This window comes from Rhinolophus sinicus, chromosome 18 (assembly GCF_057876585.1).
Source record: "Rhinolophus sinicus isolate RSI-liver-muscle chromosome 18, RSI-T2T, whole genome shotgun sequence".
In the NCBI taxonomy this organism is placed as follows: Eukaryota; Metazoa; Chordata; class Mammalia; order Chiroptera; family Rhinolophidae; genus Rhinolophus; species Rhinolophus sinicus.
Window position 1 is genome coordinate 39,233,697 of NC_142518.1, and position 19,988 is coordinate 39,253,684.

General features: G+C 37.5%; 1 long non-coding RNA gene across 1 annotated transcript in view; it reads right to left on the minus strand.

Annotated features, from left to right (window-relative positions):
- Positions 1-3,245: 3,245 nt before the first annotated feature.
- The window catches only part of LOC148754599 (uncharacterized), a 62,559-nt gene continuing 45,816 nt past the window's right edge, over positions 3,246-19,988 (minus strand). Inside the window, exons 4-5 of the long non-coding RNA XR_016020031.1 lie at positions 6,976-7,168; positions 3,246-5,555 (exon numbers count right to left, since the gene is read on the minus strand). This is a non-coding gene — a long non-coding RNA (uncharacterized LOC148754599). The remainder of the gene's footprint in view (positions 5,556-6,975; positions 7,169-19,988) is intronic.

Sequence of the window (19,988 nt, forward strand, 5' to 3'; positions counted from 1 at the left end):
GTACCATCTTTTCTATATTGAACCCTCCCTCAAAGGGCCAAATCTGAGACCACATTGGTCTCGTAAAATCCACACATGCACACCACCTTGGTGATGCCCTGCGCCACCCAGTTAGTGCTGCATTGCCTTGGACACTCTTGGCTCCTGGGAATCCTGCTCCACCCCACAAGCTGCAAAAGCCTTTTACAATAGCAGATGGCCCACCGTGGCCTGGGGAATGTTTGGTGGTGGAAAGTCAGCCACAAATTGAACTGTAGCCTCTCTTGCATGGTTCTCAGGGACCTGTGAACCAGAGCTGAATGGTGGCTTACCACAGTATTCTTGGGGCATTTTGCAAAGTGGTTGTAAGCCCAGAGCTGGTACAGGAGCCGAATCTGCATTGACTTTGTGAAAACCACCAGCCATGCCTCCCCGTGGCTCCCTGGGACCCTGCTCCACCCAGCTTGTTGCTGCATTGTAGAGGACACTATCAACATCAGGTTAACCAGTCCAGCCAGCATATCTAATGAGGCTCTTTCAACAGCTGACCCTTATTGGCAGCCAGCAGGTGGCAACAGGCCTAGGGGACCCCTTGGGGCTTTTGCTAAACTGCCATAGGCCCAATATTGGTGACAGTGGGCCTCAGTTCACAGTGAGGTCATCCCCAAAGACCTCTAGGTCCAGCACCAACCACATATAATTTTGTGGCTCCCCCTAGGTAGCCCCAGGATGGTCACAGGCAAGGCATATGCTGCCTACAAGAAACCCAACTCAGATCAAAAGACACACATAGACTGAAAGCAAAGGGATGGAAAAAGATATTTCACACAAATGGAAACAAGACAGCTGGGATAATAATACTTATATTTGACAAAATAGACTTTAAAATGAAGACTATAGTAAGAGATAAAGACGGATATTACATAAGATAAAGAGATCAATCCAAAAAGAGGACATAACCCTAGTAAACATCTATGCACCCAACATAGGAGCACCTACATATATAAAGCAAATACTGACGGGGGGTGGGAGATGAGGGTAAGGGGGATCAGATATATGGTGATGGAAGGAGAACTGACTCTGGGTGGTGAACACACAATGGGATTTATAGATGATGTAATACAGAATTGTACACCTGAAATCTATGTAATTTTGCTAACAATTGTCACCCCAATAAATTTAAAAAGAAATTTTTTAAAAATCACGTCATCAATTGGATTTTCATTTCCTAATCTGTAAAATTACAAAGTTAGTGTAGATGAGGGGTTACCAAATAACAGCCTGAGGGCCAAATCCAGCTCCAACCTGTTTTATAAATAAAGTTTACTGAAATTTAAAAAAAAATACTGACAGACATAAAGGCAGAGATCAACAGTAACACAATCATAGTAGGGAACTTTAACATCCCCCTGACAACAACGGACAGATTTCCAGACAGAAAATCAACAAGGAAACAGTGGCCTTAAATGACACACTAGATCAGATTGATTTAATTGATATTTTTTAGAGCATTTTACCCCAAACGAGAAGAATATACACTCTTTTCAAGTGTACATGGAACATTTTCCAAGATAGACCACATGCTAGGCCACAAAACAAGTCTCAATAAATTTAAGAAGATTGAAATCATATCAAGTGTCTTCTCTGACAGTGCTGTGAAACTAGAAATTAATTACAAGGGAAAAAATGAAAAAAATAAACATAAACACTTAGAGGCTAAATAGCGTGCTACTACATAATCAATGGGTCAACAATGAGATCAAGGAAGAAATCAAGATACCTTGAGATGAATGATAATGAAAACACGAAGACCCCAAATTTATGGGACAAAGTAACTAAGAGGGAAATTTATAGCAATGCAGGCCTACTTAAAGAAACAAGAAAAATCTCAAATAAACAGTCTAACTTTATACCTAAGGTAACTGGAAAAAAGAAGAGCAAACAGAGCCCAAAGTGAGTACAAGGAAGGAAATAATAAATATCAGAGCAGAAATAAATGAAATAGAGGCAACCCCCCCACCCACCCACACACACAAAAGATGATGAAACCAAGAGCTGGTTCTTTGAAAAGATAAATAAAATTGACAAGCCTTTAACCAGACTCAGCAAGAAAAAAAAGAGAGAGGACCCAAATAAATAAATCAAATCAAATAGGAAAAATGACAACAGATACCACAGAAATACAAAAAAAAAAAAAAAAAAAAAATGAGAAAAATACTACAAGCAACTAAACTCCAACAAATTGGACAATCTGTAAGAAATGGATAAATTCTTAGACACATACAAACTTCCATGGCTGAATTAAGAAGAAACAGAAAATTTGAACTGACTGATTACTACTAATAAAATTGAAACAGTAATCAACAAGCTCCCAACAAACAAAAGTTCCGAACCAAATGACTTCACTTTGGTGAATTTTACCAAACATTTAAAAAATAATTAACACTTATTCTCCTCAAACTATTGCAAAAAATTGAAGAGGAGGGAAGGCTCCCAAGCTCATTTTATGAGGTTACCATTACCCAGATACCAAAACCAGACAAAGACATTACACAAAAAAGAAAACTATAGGCTGATATCCCTAATGAACACAGATGCAAAAATTCTCAACAAAATATTAGCAAACCAAATTCAGCAATACACTAAAAATACCATACACCACGATGAAGAGGGATTTATCCATGGGATGCAAGGTTGGTTCAATATCTGCAAATCAATTAACATGATACACCACATAAACAAAATGAAACTTAAAAATCATATGATCATATCAATAGATGCAGAAAAGGCATTTGACAAAATCCAGCATCCATTTATGATAAAAACTCTCAGCAAAGGAGAATAGATGGAACATCTCTCAAAAATAACAAAGGCCATATATGACAAACCCACAGCTAATATCATACCCAATGTGGAAAAGCTAAAAAGCATTCTCCTTAATATCAGCAATAAAACAAAGACGTCCACTTTCACCACTTTTATTCAACATAGTATTGGAAGTCCTTGCCACAGCAATCAGACAAGAAAAAGAAATAAAAGGCATCCAAATGGGAAAGGAAGAAGTAAAACTGTCATTATTTGCAGATGACATGATACTATATAGAGAGAACACAAAATATTCCACCAAAAACTCTATTAGACGTGATAAATTTAGTGAAGTAGCAGGATACAAAGTAATATTTAGAAATCAGTTACATTTTTATATACCAATAATGAACTATCAGAAAGAGATATTAAGAAAACAATCCATTTACAATTGAATCAAAATAAAATAAAATACCTAGGAATACATTTAACCAAGGAAGTAAAAGACCTGTACTCAGATAATCATAAGACATTGAAGAGAGAAATTGAAGAAGATACAAATAAATAAAAACATATACCATGATCACGGATAGTAAGAATTAATATAATTAAAATGTTCATACTACCCAAAGCAATCTATAGATTCAGTGCAATCCCTATCAAAATACCAATGGCATTTTTCACAGAAATAAAACAAATAATCCTAAAATTTATGTGGAACCATAAAAGGCTCTGAATAACCATGGTAATCTTGAGAAAGAAAAACAAAGCTGGAGGTATCATGCTGCCTGATATCTAATTATACTACAAGACCATAGTAATCAAAACAGCATGGTACTGGCATAAAAACAGACAAATAAATCAATAAAACTGAATAGAGAGCCCAGAAGTAAATCCATGCCTATATGGTCATTTGATCTATGACAAAGGAATCAAGAATATACATTGTGGTAAAGACAGTCTATTCATTAAATGGTGCTGGGAAAACTGGACAGATATAAGCAAAAAAATAAAACTGGACCACCTTCTTACACAATATACAAGACTGAACTCAAAATGGATTAAAGACTTAAATGTAAGTCCCAACACTATAAGAGTCCTAGAAAAAATAATAGGAAGTAAACTCTCAGACATTACCTTTAATAATATTTTCACTGATATATCTCCTCAGGCAAGGGAAAGAAAAGAAAAAAATAAACAAATGGGACTACATCACACTAAAAAGTTTTTGCCCAGCAAAGTAAAGCATGAACAAAATGAAAAGACATCCTACTAATGGGAGAGGACATTTTCTAATGATACATCTGATACAGGGTTAATATCCCATATTTATTTAAAAATTTCATACAACTCAACACCAAAAAAACAAACAATCCTGTTAAAAAATGGGCAGAGGACCTAGACATTTCTCCAAAAAGGACATACACATGGCCAATAGACATATGAAAAGATGTTTGATGTCACTAATCATCAGAGAAATGCAAATAAAAAACATAATGAGATGTCACCTCACACCTGTCAGAATGTCCATTATCAATAAATCAACAGACAACAAGTGTTGGCAAGAATATGGCGAAAAAGAAACCCTTGTGCACTGTTGGTCTGATTGAAAATTGGTGGAGCTATGGAAAACATTATGGAGGTTCCTCAAAAATTTAAAAGTAGAACTACCTTATGACCCAGCAATTCCACTCCTGGGTATTTATCCAAAGAAATGCAAAACATTAATTAAAAATATATATATGCACCCATATGTTTACTGCAGTGCTATTCACAATAGCCAAGATATGGAAACAATCAAAATGCCCATTAATAGATGATTGGCACATATATACAATGGAGTATTACTCTGCCATAAAAAAGAATGAAATCTTACCATTTGCAACAATATGGGTGGACCTAGAGGTTATTATGCTAAGTGAAATAAGTCAGACTGAGAAAGACAAATACCATATGATCTCACTTATATGTGGAATCTAAAGAACAGAGTAAATGAACACCAAACAGAAATAGACTCTTGGATACAGAGAACAAATTGATGTTTGCTATAATGGAGCAGGGTTGGGGGATGGATGAGAAAGGTGAAAAAATTAGGAAGTACATATTTGTTGTTACAAAATAGTCAGGGATGTGAAATACAGTATGGGAAATATAGTCAATAATATTGTAAAATCTATGTATAGCATAAGATGGGCACTAGATTTATTGGGTGGATCACTTCATAAGTTATATAAGTACCTAACCACAATGCAGTACACATGAAATTAATATAAAATTATATTGAATGTCAACTATAATTAAAAATATGTGGGATATAAAACTGAAAGCACCAAAGGAACAAGACAAAGAAACAAACAAACAAAATTTCACAGACACAGACAATAGTTTAGTGGTTATCAGAGGGTAAGGGGGGAAAGGGGTGGTAGATGAGGGTAAAGGGGATCAAACATATGGTGTTGAAAGGAAAACTGTCTCTGGGTGGTGAACACACAATATGATATATAGAAGACGTAATACAGAATTGTACACCTGAAATCTATGTAACTTTACTAACCATTGTAACCCTAATTAAATATAGATAGATAGATAGATAGATACATACATACATACATACATACATACATACATACATACATACATATACATATACATGTAGTCATGGAACATAAATTACAGTATAGGTCCTTTAACTTGGGTAGTTCACTGTGCATATGGTGCCAGTGGTGATCATATTGGTGGAAATACAGATTGAGGATGAATCCCACTAAACCCTGTAAAAGGGAAAAGAGAGGTTGCTTCTGTTGGTGTTCTATCCATACCATTAACTAGTTATAACAGAGTGATATCTTGATCAACATTAGCTTGCTGTCTAGCATTAGCCTAAGAAGTAGACTAATATTCAGATTGAGCATAAATAAAATAAATAGAATTGTATAAATGGTAACTTACCAAGTTAACCCGAACAAATCCAATTATAAAATGAAAATTTCTTATTTACTTATCAAGTAGTTTAAGGTGATAGGATATACTGGCCATTAATCAAACATCACAGAGTAAGGTACCATAATCCTTATACATATTACTTCTGAATTTTATCCCCAACATTCATATTGCTTTTATAAAGACCTCAGAATATGATCTCTTGAGATTTTAATTGCATCCATATATGAGTAACCCACACCACCTCAAAATGAAAATATTACAGGATTATTTTTCTTTTTTTAGTGAGCAGTAGGTAGAAGGGGTGATTGAGATTCTAATAAATCACGAAAAGCAGGCATCTTTTTATAAAGTCTATCAAGCAATACAAAAGTCATTATTAAAGCTGGCATAAAAATATACTAAAAATAAAATTTCTTTGGTATTTTATAAAGCTTATATTGGATTTGGAATTTTCTTCCAAAATTAAATAAATTAGTATTTGACTACATGGTTTAAATAAAATACAATATCAATTAAAAATAAATATTGGAAGGGGATCTAGAGATAGAAAAGAAATTGTTGTGTTCAGGTGGAGGATTGTGAGTAGACCCATTAACTTGTAAAATATTTTTTAACACTGTGCTAATTATTTAAATTGAAAGAGAACTTACTCTGGATTGTGAACACACAGTGTGATATATATAGATGATGTACTACAGAATTGTACACCTGAAATCTATGTAATTTTACTAACATTGTCACCCCAATAAACTTTAATTTTAAACAATTTAAAAAAAGAAAAAACCCACTAGGATAAGAGGAATAAAAGATAGTGGGCACAACGGTTGCCTGAGTGCTGAGTTAAATAGCTGTGTGGGGAAAACTACCTTTTGTGCCCCTTCTTTGAAAACTAGTTTCCTTCTGAATCCTTGGGAATGAACTTTGGTCACCCATAAGCATCAGCCTCAGAATTCTTCTCCTGGTAACCCATAAACTATTGTCTGTGTCTATGAGTTTTTGTTTCTTTATTTGTTTGTCTTGTTCCTTTGTTGCTTTCAGTTTTATATCCCACATATCAGTGAGGTCATATGGTTCTCGACTTTTTCTGTCTGACTTACGGTATTTCGCTTAGCATAATAATCTCAAGACTCATCCAGTTCTCGCAAATGGCAGTATTTAATCTTTTCTTATGGCAGAGTAGTATTGCACTGTGTATACAAGTTCAGACAATTAAGTTCGCGAACTCATCCCAGACAAAGTGTTACATACCTCATTGCTGAATATCACTATAGTCACCTTCGAAGTACTCCACTTGGGAAGCTATGCACCGACTCCAGCGCCTAGTCCACCCTTCGAAGCAATTTTGGAACTTTTTTTCTGGAATGGCCATCAGAGATGTCATCATATTACCCTTGATGTCCTGAATGTCATCAAAATGTCTTCCTTTCAATATTTCCTTTACCTTTGGGTAAAGAAAGAAGTCATTGGGGGTCAGATTGGGTGAACAGGGAGGGTGTTCAATATAGTTATTTGTTCACTGGCTAAAACCTGCCTCACAGAAAGTGCTGTGTGAGCTGGTACATTGTTGTGATACAAGAGCCATGACTTATTGGTGAAAAGTTCAGGTCGTCTAACTTTTTTATTCAGCCCTTCCAGTGCTTCCAAATAGTAAACTTGGTTAACTGTTTGTCCAGTTGGTACAAATTCATAATGAATAATCCCTCTGCTATCAGAAAAAGTTAGCAATACCATTGCAACAAGTGCGTGAACTTAATTGTCAGACTTTCGTAAATACATCTTCTTTATACAATCATCTATCGAAGTACACTTTGGTTGTTTCCATGTCTTGCCCACCAAAAATAAAGCTGCAACGAACATCAAAGCACATATATCTTTATGGATAAGTGTTTTCAGATTTTTTTGTGAATACCCAGGAGAGGGATTGCTGGGTTATATGGTAATTCTATTCTTAATTTTTTGAGGAACCTCTACACTGCCTTCCATAGCAGCTGCACCAGTATGCATTCCCACCAACAGTGTATGAGTGTTCCTTTTTCTCCACAGCCTCTCCAACGCTTGTTATTATTTGTCTTGTTAATGATAACCATTCTAACTGGTGTGAGATGATATCTCATTGTGGTTTTTATTTCCATTTCTCTGATGATTAGTGGTGTTGAACATCTTTTCATATGTCTACTGGCCATTTGTATGTCCTCTTTGGAGAAATGTCTCTTCAGGTCCTCTGCCCATTTTTTAATTGGGTTGTTTGGGTTTTTTGTTCTTGTTGTTGTTGAGTTGTATGAGTTCCTTATATATTTTGGATATCAGCCTGTTATCAGAGGCATTGTTTGCAAAAATCTTCTCCCATTTGGTTGGTTGCCTCTTTATTTTGTCAATAGTTTCTTGTGCTGTGCAGAAACTTAAGTTTGATAAGGGGAATGCAGAAAGGAAGCATGCTGAAGAAAAAGGAATAGTGTAAATATGAAACTTTCTTTCACATAGACTTAATGGTAACCACTCAAAAAAAAAATCCAGAACTGAAATATGTAATATAAAAAAGAAGAAACAGAGGGGAAAATCATAGAATATCACCACACTGAAATAACAGACAGCAAAAAAAAGGCAAAGAAACAATGGAGTCACCGAGCCACCAAAAAACAAAATATAGAATGATAGGAAATCCTCGTATATCGATAATCATCCGAAATGTAAATGTACTGAACTCACCAATAAAAAGGCACAGAATAGCAGATTGGATGGAAAAACTAAACCCAACTATATGCTGCCTCCAAGAGACACATCTCAGCTACAAGGACAAATATACACTCAAAGTGAAAGGGTGGAAATTGACATTCCAAGCAAATTGTATTCAGAAAAAAACAGTTGTACCCATACTCATATAAGATGAAACAGACTTTAGGATAAAAAAGGTAATGAGAGACAAAGATGGACATTTCATAATGACAAAGGGGACTGAAACACCCAAAAGACAGACTAGGAAGGCACCAGAACCCCATTAAACTGAACCCTGCACTGTAGGGTCAGCCCTTGCACCACAGTTCCGCCACTGTATTCACAGCCAGTCCTCACAGGCAATCAGCCTGAGGGTCAATCCCTCCCACTGATGTGCAAAAAGCAACCAAGGCTCAACCACAATAGGAGGGCACACACAACCCCCACACTTGGAGCAGCCCTCCATAATACATAGAAACAAACACAGGGAGGCAAAGAAAATGGAGAGGGGGAAATAAAAAACATGTCCCAAATAAAATAACAGGACAAAGCTCCAGAAAAAGAACTAAACAAAATGGAGACAAGCAATCTACCAGACATAAAGTTCTAAACGCTGGTTATAAGGATGCTCAATGAACTCCGGGAGAACTTCAACAAAGAGATAGGAAACATAAAAATGAGATAGAAAGTATAAAAAATAAACCAGTCAGAAATAAAGAATACAATAACTGAAATGAAAAATAAGTTTGAGGGAATCAACAGTACATTAAATGACGCAGAGGATCGAATCAGCAATTTAGAAGATTAAGTAGCAGAAAACATCTGATAAGAATGCAAAAAGAAAAAAAAAGAATCCAGAAAAATGAGGAGAGTTCAAGGGGACTCTGGGACAACATAAAGCATACCAATATTTGCATGACAGGAGTACTAGAAGGAGAAGAGAGACAGCAAGGAATTGAAAACCTATTTGAAGAAATACTGTTGAAAAACTTCCCTAACCTGGCAAAGGAAAATATATTAGGTGTGATCAAAAGATATGGTGAATGTTTAAATTAAAAAAATTATTACACCCAAAGACACATTACCATTAACCCCCCTCAAAATACTCTCCCTCACTTCAAACACACTTATCCAATCATTCTTAACACTTTCTGAAGCAGTTCTGGAAGTCACCTTTCTTCTCTTTAGTTGCGCTGTCATGGCTGCCTCCATGTCCTGAATCAATTTAAAATGTTTACCTTTCATGGTGATTTTGACTTAGAGGAAGAGCCAGAAGTAGCACTGTTCCAGATCTGGTGAATACAGTAGATGAGGACACATTGTAATGTTTTTATTTGAGAGAAACTGCCATATCAAAAACAATGTGTGCGGGAGTGACGACATCAAAATGGCGGCATGAGGTAAGCCAATAGAAATCTCCCCTGGAATTTACAACAAATTGAACAACTATAACTCCAGAAAGGACTCCCTGCACAGCAGACAGGCAAGACGAAGAGGCTCACTACTGAATTCCCCTAAAGGTGGGCAAATTGTGCCAGCAGGGGAGGAGGGAAGAGAGAAGTGTGGAGACGGAGACGCACGGGCGCAGGACGCAGACCTAGCTCAGTGCTCCGAGCTCACTGCTTCCCGGAACTACCGCAGTGGCGGGAGAGGGAAGAACTTGGACTACTAGGGCTCAGTTTATGGCCCACAGGACTGAGGGGACAGCATATAACACAGCTGAACCCAACACTCACAGCACAGACCTCGGAGTAAAGACTGAGAGAAGAAGGCTGAAAACGGTGGTTTAAGCCCTCACTGACGAGCAGAGAATGGAAACCTTAGGTACTGAGAATAGCCACCCCCTCCCTACCCTCACAGAGCTTGCCCTGCCCCCACCTGCCCAGTGCTAGAAGGAGAACAGTAGCAGTGTCAGATCACAAGTACAGAATATTTGCTGTTCTGAGAACTGTGGACTGTAGACACAGATTCGCAGCCCAACTAATTCCGGCAAAGGGGAGTGAGCTGTGGAAGCAGGACCGGCTGTGGTGGTGGTCACTACCATTGCTCTGGGCCACCTTTCACAACCCACACCACCCCTATCCCCACCTATCTGGGAGGATCCCTACAGGAGTAAACAGAACTGCTGAAACATACGGGCTCTGAATCTGGTGCAGAAGAGCTTTAGAACTTCAAAAGCTCTCCACATCCCCACAAGGATGCAGCGACCAATGACCCAGGTGAACTGTTAACAGAAGAGAAGCCCGCCTTCCAGGGAATCCCCCCATTGTGTGAGAAGCTGCAATAGTGCAGAGAAAACATAACACTACAGTGTGAGAGAGAAGAAAAGGCTGCAGTCGGGAAGAAAATAAAACATTCTACAAACACGTACAGGAAAACAAAAGAAAGACTTCTTCCCATCAACCTGTTGCAGAACCCACTCCTGTAGATGTCTAGGAAGAGAAATAATAAATCATTAATTGTGTTGCAAGTCCTCGCCAGAGCAATCAGGCAAGAGAAAGAAATAAAAGGCATCCAAATTGGGAATGAAGAAGTTAAATTGTCCCTCTTTGCAGATGACATGATGCTGTATATAGAAAACCCTAAAGACTCCACCAAAAAGCTGTTAGAAACAATCAACGAATACAGTAAAATTGCCAGCTACAAAATCAACGTACAAAAGTCCATTGCATTCTCATATACTAACAATGAAATCTCAGAAAGAGAAATTTAAAAAAAAATCATTTTGCAATTACAGCAAAAAAAATAAAATACCTAGGAATAAACTTAACCAAGGATGTGAAAGAACTATATGCTGAAAACTACAAGACATTTTTAAAAGAAATTGAAGAAGACACAAAGAAATGGAAAGACATTCCGTGCTCATGGATTGGAAGAATCAACATAGTTAAAATGGCCATGTTACCCAAAGCAATATACAGATTTAATGCAATCCCCATCAAAATCCCAATGGCGTTTTTTAAACAATTACAACAAAAAATCATCAGATTTGTTTGGAACCACAAAAGACCTCGAATAGCCAAAGCAATCTTAACAAAATAGAACAATGCTGGAGGTATCACACTCCCTGACTTTAGTTTGTACTACAGGGCTACAATAATCAAAACAGCATGGTATTGGCAGAAAAACAGACACGTAGAGCAATGGAATAGAATTGAGAACTCAGAAATAAAACCACATACATATACACAGAATATTTTTGACAAAGAAGCTAAAAACATACAATGGAGGAAAGACAGCCTCTTCAATAAATGGTGCTGGGAGAATTGGAAAGCCAAGTGCAAAAGAATAAAACTGGACTGCTATCTGTCACCATGTACCAAAATTAATTCAAAATGGATCAAAGACTTAAGCATAAGGCCCGAAACAATAAAGTGCATAAAAGAAAGCCTAGGTACTAAACTTATGGACTTTGGGTTCAAAGAGCATTTTATGAATTTGACTCCAAAGGCAAGGGAAGTAAAAGGTAAAATAAACGAATGGGACTATATGAAACTTAAAAGCTTCTGCACAGCAAAAGAAACCATCGACAAAATAAAGAGGCCACCAACTGAATGGGAGAAGATTTTTGCAAACAGTGCCTTCGATAAGGGGCTAATATCCAAAATATACAAGGAACTCATGCAACTCAACAATAAAAAAACAAACAACCCAATTGAAAAATGGGCAGAGGACCTCTAGAGACATTTCTCCAAAGAGGACATACAAATGGCAAATAGACATATGAAAAAATGCTCAACATCACTAATCATCATAGACATGCAAACAAAAACCACAATGAGATATCACCTCACCCCAGTTAGAATAGCTATCATCAACAAGACAAATAGTAACAAACGTTGGAAGGGCTGTGGTGAAAAAGGAGCCCTCATACACTGTTGGTGGGAATGCAGACTGGTGCGGGCAGCCCCTATGGAAGGCAGTGTGGAGGTTCCTCAAAAAATTACGAATAGAATTACCACATGACCCAGCAATCCCTCTCCTGGGTATCTACCCAAAAATCTGAAAACATTTATCCATAAAGACACGTGTGCTCCAATGTTCATTGCAGCTTTATTTACTGTGGCCAAGACATGGAAGCAACCAAAATGTCCTTCGATGGATGAATGGATAAAGAAGTTGTGGTATATATACACAACGGAATACTATTCGGCGGTAAGATAAGATGAAATAGGACCATTTGTGACAACATGGATGGATCTTGAGATTATAATGCTAAGGGAAATAAGTCAGACAGAAAAAGCAGAGAACCATGTGATTTCACTGATATGTGGTATATGAACCAAAATCAACGAAAGAACAAGACAAACAAATGAGAAACAAAAACTCATAGACACAGACAATAGTTTAGCGGTTACCAGAGGGTAAGGGGGGAGGGGGGGTGTTAGATCAGTGTAAAGGGGATCAAATATATGGTGATGGAAGGGGAACTGACTCTGGGTGGTGAACACAAAATGTGATATTTAGATGATGTAATACAGAATTGTACATCTGAAATCTATGTAACTTTACTAACAATTATCACCCCAATAAACTTTAATTTAAAAAATTCTAAAAAATAAAAATAAAAAGATTATGTTATAATTCCATTCACATGAAATGTCTACAATAGGCCTGTCTATAGAGACACAAAGTAGCTTAGTAGTTCCTGCCAGCAATGGAGGGCGGGGGAAATGGGGAGTGACTGCCAATGGATGTGGGATTTTTTTATGGGGTGATGAAAATGGTCTAAAATTGATTGTGCTAATTGTTATACAACTCTGAGCATAAACTGGAAAACATTATATTGTACAATTTAAATGGGTGAATTGTATGATATGTGAATTATATCTCAAAATTGTTACAGAAATTTCTAATAAAAATTTAAAATAATGTAACAAGAAATCACTCTGTATAGAAGTCTGGAGACGTAGAGAGTTAAGCAGGTAAATGTAATTCTCAAAAGTCTAAATTCTGGAAACCAGAACTGTGTCTTCTATACTGCTGCAGGGCGATTGTTTAATAAAGTTCTGTATGTAGGCAATGTTAAAGAAAATCACAATAAAAATGATGGAAATCTGTTCGAGCCAAATCATTAATCAATTTGCAACTATGCAGAAGAGATGTTATAAAACCATTGAAATCTCCAAGGCTGTAAACGTTTGAAAGGCCTGTCAAATTGTTTTTTGTAGGGTCCTTCAGACTTAGTCATAAACTTACTTATTCTAGAAATGCCCTGGAGTTCATACAGCTGACAGCTAGGCCTAGAGAAGTTAGGACTGTTTTGAATAACCCCAAAATTTCAGCATGCTAGAAACCATCTCAGGGCTCAGGACCTAACGATAGGATCACAGAACCGTCTTCGTTTCCATAAAGACCTTAGGACTACTGAGAAGGGCATCAGATTTAGGGTCAGTTTTTGAGACTAAAAGTCCTGATTTCTGTCTCTTATGGAACACCAAGTGGCATTTTTCAATGATTTTTCTAACAATAAAATCCCAAAATCTAATTTTGATCCAAATCTGTGGGGTTCATCTAGATGCAAGTAGCTACTGGGATCATTGACTCTGTTTGACTACATAACAAGTCAATATTAGACTAAATCTGCACTTTAGCCAGGTTTTGATTTGGTCTTGCAAGAAACTGGAAGTAAAATAAAATTTTTAAAAAACATGGTTTAAACTTCACAAATATCTGCCGAGGAGATAGGCTAACTCAAATAATTTTCACCATCGGATTAAAGATTGACCTGTAGCAATTTGATTTTTCTGCTGGTAGGAGTAGGGTGATTGATCAAGAATCAGTATTATTTATATTTCCTCCCCCAAACCTTGATGGTATAAATTGCTTTGCTTTGTGGGATATATTAATTCCCATGAATTCCCACATGTAAGAATAAGACTAAAAGCATTTAAAGTGAACCAATGACCCCCACTATGAAATCAGAGATGGGTTTCCATGGGGAAGAGTTCTCCTAGGAGATCACTGAAAATTTTTGCAAGAAAGATGGTAACATGGTGGTCATCTCTATGACCTATTGAGTTGCGTAAAGAATACTGCTAGACTTTTGGTGCTACCAACTGTAAGCTGCAATTTAGTAGCTATCTTCCCATCCTAAGAACTCTATTAGGACTGAGCCAGTCCAGTTCAGGTCTCCTCAAGGATTCTTAAACATACTGATAGTAAAAGACTTGATTGCTTAATTTGGAAGGTCCTAGGTTGTGTTCCTGAGGTTAAAGTTTAGCAGGAAGGACTTCAACACCACTTTTCTATTTTTAATTTTTTATTTTATTTTTTTTATTAGTTTCAGGTGCACAAGACAAAGCAATACTTAGACGTTTATCATTTATATCCCTCACACTGTGTCAACCCCCTCCCCCATCCACTATCCCTCTGACATCGCACACAGAGCCATTACATTTCTACTGTCTCTATTCCTAATGCTGTACTCTACTCTGCTTCTTGTAAATATATATATATATATATATATATAAACTTGTAGTTGACATTCATTATTGCTCAGCTTCAGCTTCAGGTGTACAGCACAGTGATCAGGCATCTACATCATGCCTGAGGTGTTCCCCCTAATGAGACAAGTGTCCATCGGATACCCTACAAAATCTTTACAACATTATTGATTAGATTCCCCAAATTAACTTTCGTATCCCCGTGGCCATCTTGTGGTTACTGACTGTGCTTCCTAATCCCCTCACCTTTCCCCTTAATCCCCACCCAGCCCTCCCATCTAGGAACCCTCAGTTTTTCCTCTATGTCTCTGAAACTGTTTCTGATTAGTTCATTCACTTATTCTCTTCTTTAGATTCCACATGTAAGTAAGATCATATGGTATTTGTCTTTCTCTGTCTGACTTATTTCACTTAACATAATGTTCTCTAGGTCCATCCATGTTGTTGCAAATGGTAAGATTTCTTTCTTCTTTATGGCTGCGTAATACTCCATTGTATAAATGTACCAGTTTCTTAATCCAGTCGTCTACCGATGGGCATTTTGTTTGTTTCCATGTCTTGGCTATTGTGTATAGTACCGCAATAAACATACGAGTGCATACATTTTTTTGAATTAGAGTTTTGGATTTCTCCAGATAGATACCTAAGAGTGGAATTGCTGGATCATAAGGTAGTTCCATTTTCAGATTTTTGAGATACCTCCATACTGTTTTCCACAGTGGCTACACCAATCTGCAATCCTACCAACAGTGCAAAAGGGTTCACTTTTCTCCACATCCTTGCCAGCACTTGTTCAACACCACTTTTATCAGAAGGACCCTATATTGGGCTATCAGAATTACAAACCAGTGGTTCTCAAATTTCAGAAGGCATGTTGAAAAAGGGGGGTGGGGGTGGGGGGTGGGAAATGAGGGTAAGGGGGATCGAATATATGGTGATGGAAGGAGAACTGACTCTGGGTGATGAACACACTATGGGATTTATAGATGATGTAATACAGAATTGTACACCTGAAATCTATGTAATTTTACTAACAATTGTCACCCCAATGAATTTAATAAAATAAAATTTTTAAAAAAATGCAGATTCTAGGGCCCCACACTCAGATATTCTGATTCCATAGGTCTAGAGGTGGGTGTGCAGAAATGTGCGTTTTTAAGTAATCCTCAATAGGGATTCTGATGCAGGAGTTCCAGGGACAACACGTTGATAACCATTATTACATCTGAAAGGAAGAGGTTCTAAATGTCAGGGCTTGGGGAATACTTAAAATGATAGACTCAGTCAATGCTGAAACTCCTGCAAGTTCCCTAACAATAGCTAACATTTATTGAGCCTTTCACGACATTCCAAGCCCTGTCCAAAGCATATTTTATGTATTACCATGCATTCCTTACAACCCTATGAGGTAGATACTATTATCTTCATTTTACTGATGAAGAAACAGAAAGGTTACATCACTTGCCCTTAGGCTTACAGCTAGTAAGTAGCAGACAGTTTTGCTCTTGAACCTACACACATAACCACTATGCCATACTGCTGTAGCAAGCATCCACATGTATTGCTTAGTACTTTTCAGATTCTGTGAGTGTTGGGATGGGGGAAAATACTTCCCGGAGCAGACAGTGTTGAGACCAAAAGGGACCTAGTCTAACTACCTCCTCTTACTGATGTGGAAAAAGGCCCTCTGAATACTTAAGTATATGACCTGAAGAGGTTTCATCTCTTCATTTTTCAAGCATTCCTTTTAACAGTGGAGTTTCATTTTCTCCCCTTTAGTCCTTCGTGACTTAATCTCTAGGACAAAATGGTTACATAGTACAGACAACATTGCCCCCTCCACTCCTTGCAAAAAACCTCCCTAATCATTCAAATTTGGAAGGATAACATGCAATTCTTTTCTTATTTTTGTTTGTCATCTTCTATTCAAGGTCACTCAACAGCTAATGAAGGGGAAAAAAGAACAAATTTACAATGTCAAAGCTGAAAGCTTCCCCCCCCAACTCCATTTGAACAGAGATTTGGCCATGATTTGTCCTCAATTATTATCCGTTTGCTTTAGACCAAAATTTCTCTGTGATTTACTTTTATTAAATCCATTTTGTTGCTCTTGCTTAGCTTACTATTTCTAGATCATCTGTCTGGAAGTCACTAAGTAATTATGATATTGCCCCAGAGAGCAATACTGAGTGCCTCATTTAATTACCGATGGAAAAATTGAGCACAAGAAGATCAATCTTACTTATCTGGCATACCAAGAGACTCCCTCTTGTATTGCAAATTGGGAGTATGCTTCAGGCTGGGAAGAGACAAGTCACCTCATAGTAGGAGGAAGAGCTACTATCCCCAACTGATTGCTTGGAGGGATTTGAATGTTTATTTCCTAATTAAAATTCCTAATGATTCAGCCACGTGGATTATCTCTAAAGTCCTTGTTAGTTTAAGCAGTCAATGAATCTTACATTTAAATAACAATAATTCTTACAATATTGAGTGCTTACTATGTGCCAGGCACCATTCTAAGAGTTTTATATGTTTTAATTCATTTGATCCTCAGAAATTCTGCCATGAGGGTAGATATTCTTATTTTCTCCATTTTATAGATAAGTAAACTGAGGAACAAAAAGATTAAGAGGCATACTCAGAATCACAGAACTGGTAAATGACAGAACCAGGTAACTCTGGTTTCCCTGATCTCATTGTCCTTGAAGGATGATAGTAACAATAACAAGTATAAATTATCATATGCTTGAAGATATTATACTTCTTAATTGTCACAACAGCCTTAGGAGGCATTTGACAGATGAGGAAATTAAGGTGCAATGAGGTAGGTAACTTTCCCATGGTCACACAGCCAGTCAGGAGCAAAGCAGTGATTCAAACCAGACAGTGTAATGTCAAAGCCCCTCCAAACGACCAACATTTTACTGCCCTATAAAGAGCTTAAGCAACCATCACAATGGACTGTCACTCTTCAACCAATAAAGATAATGGGACTGCTTTGATATAATGCAAAATACATGGGTGTTGAAATCAGACCTTGCTTCATATTCTAGTTGTGTCTTACTAGCTGTGTAACCAAGAGCAAGTAACAACCTTTCTGAGCCTCAGATTCCTCACCTGTACAAAAGAGATGAAAATAATACCCACCTCACCAGGTAGATGATAACATATAAGAAGCCTAGCAGAGTTTCTGGCAAACAGTAGGAGCTCATAGATTGTTACTCCTTCCTTTGTATTTGTATGTTGAGTATGATTTTCTGCTGGGAAATGGAGAGGTTGTCTCATGCCCCAGTATACTTATTATGCCCCTAACATTCTTCTCTCCTTTTGGAAACAAGAGGTTTCAGCTTTGGAAATTCAGTGTTTGAAGTAGAGGTTCCAGGTCTAGCCATACGAAACATACTCCACCCCAATCTTTTTTTTTTTTTTTTTTTTTTTAATTAAATTTATTGGGGTGACAATTGTTAGTAAAATTACATAGATTTCAGGTGTACAATTCTGTATTACATCATCTATAAATCCCATTGTGTGTTCACCACCCAGAGTCAGTTCTCCTTCCATCACCATATATTCGATCCCCCTTACCCTCATCTCCCACCCCCCACCCCCCGCCCCCGTTACCCTCTGGCAACCACTAAACTATTGTCTGTGTCTATGAGTTTCTGTTTCTCATTTGTTTGTTTTCTTAATAGCAAAATATAGCTCCTTAGAAACCTTAAGAAAAATTTAAATATGTTAAATAGTCTAACAAACAACTTGCCTTTCTCTTTCCTCTCCAACATGTTATCAAGCACTAGGTATCAGCTGCAGGGCTCAAGACGGTCTGTAACTGGGCTTTCCTCTCTTGCTACAATACCCTATTTCAACTTTGGCCCCCTGAAGGGGAACCAAGCTTATTGGCCTTACATAAGATATTTGCACTTTGCATCCAGGTAGAAAGATGTCAGCTGCCTGGGGCACGGAACCCTTGGTGTAGGTGGTGGTCATTGGGGGTGTCTCTGTTTAGGCATGAAAATTCCCCTGGAGACCCTCTGGGTGAGCCCAAGAGCATCTAGTGGTTAGTTATCTGCAGGTTCTTCAACTGTAGATAAAGTGCACAGACAGGAACAGAGATGGGGACCGGAGAGGGGGAAATTAAGCTTTGGATTTTGTAAGCAATGTTTTTTTATTAGTGACCTGTTTTTACTTTACACTATTATGTAAATTTATCTATTCATATTTGCCTAATTATCTTTGCAGCATGCCCCTCAGCTAAGGTTTGCTTTACCTTTCTTTTTCTCTTCTTTAACTTAGCTTCTTAAATCACATTTATTAACTTTTATTTCACTATTTATCATATTTACTTTAAACCATCTTTATCTTTGTAAAACAAATTCTTTGCTAATATTTGTGTATTTATAAGACCCCATTTATGCATATACGGATGTCCAGAAGGAAGCACCTGTCATGTCCTTAACAATGGGAGCAGTGGTTAGTTACCTTTTTCCTTTGATTGCCAGACCCCTGCAGTAAGAAGTCCTCCTCCCTTCAAAACCAACCCCCCTGGCCCCGAACCACTTAAACTGAACAATCCCATAATACCGACAAGCCATAATTCCTATCCCAAGACAACAGGAGAAGAAACTGGATGGGTATTTCTATCTAAGGAGAAACTCTCAATGGAATACCCCATTTTTCTTAATTATCAGATAATCATGGTACAAAATTTGGCAAGTACATAAAATAGATTTCATCTTAACTAGCAGGCAAGTAACCTTGAATTATCCCAATAAGATTCCATGGAAGTACACCTTGAGAGGACACATAATTACACTATCAGTTCATTTTCTTGATCCTGATATCCCCTTACATCGAGAAGTGCTTGAGGGGGGAATTCAGTTTGTGTGGAATTTCCACAGCTTTCACCCTTATCCCCTTGCCCTAAGAGCTAAGAAGAAGTTGACTGGGGCCAAGTTTGGAAATCTTTCTAGTGGTGTTCATATAATGGAGGTAACTGTAAGTAGAAACACCCGATACCTTTCAGGGCCATAATAAAAACCACAGCTTAGCGGTGACCTGAGTGTGGCTGAAATAAGGTATCTGCTTCATTTTCCAACCAGA